The sequence below is a fragment of the Eimeria mitis genome, genomic scaffold (assembly GCF_000499745.2).
Source record: "Eimeria mitis Houghton genomic scaffold, Emh_scaff458, whole genome shotgun sequence".
NCBI classification, from domain to species: domain Eukaryota; phylum Apicomplexa; class Conoidasida; order Eucoccidiorida; family Eimeriidae; genus Eimeria; species Eimeria mitis.
In genome coordinates this window covers 14,901-15,224 of record NW_013572891.1, presented here as the reverse complement: position 1 = coordinate 15,224, position 324 = coordinate 14,901, and the positions used below count along the sequence as shown (strand labels likewise).

At 36.4% G+C, this 324-nt stretch overlaps 1 protein-coding gene across 1 annotated transcript in view; it reads right to left on the bottom strand.

Moving 5' to 3' along the window:
* The window catches only part of EMH_0013010 (uncharacterized protein), a gene marked incomplete at both ends in the record, with an annotated part of 17,456 nt that overhangs the window by 3,073 nt on the left and 14,059 nt on the right, over nucleotides 1-324 (bottom strand). The gene's annotated exons all lie outside the window — the stretch shown is intronic.

The window sequence follows — 324 nt, the reverse complement described above, 5'->3', positions numbered from 1 at the left end:
TATATATATATATATATATATATATATATATATATATATATATATATATATATAAATAGATATCTCACTAAGTAAATAATGTGGGTTAACAAATCCTGCGAATTCGTTTACAATACGTTTGAGGGCGAGGAGGAGACGGCGAAAGACAAGGCGAAGCGCGGTGTATATGTTGGCGGAGACAGACCCCACACAACCCAAACCCAAACATAAATATAAACGGCTACCCAAACGAGCACGCAAACAACCATATAAAGGACGCTCCAGCATACTCTGCATATACACACATATTCAAACACACACACACACACACAGGAAGTAATTTGA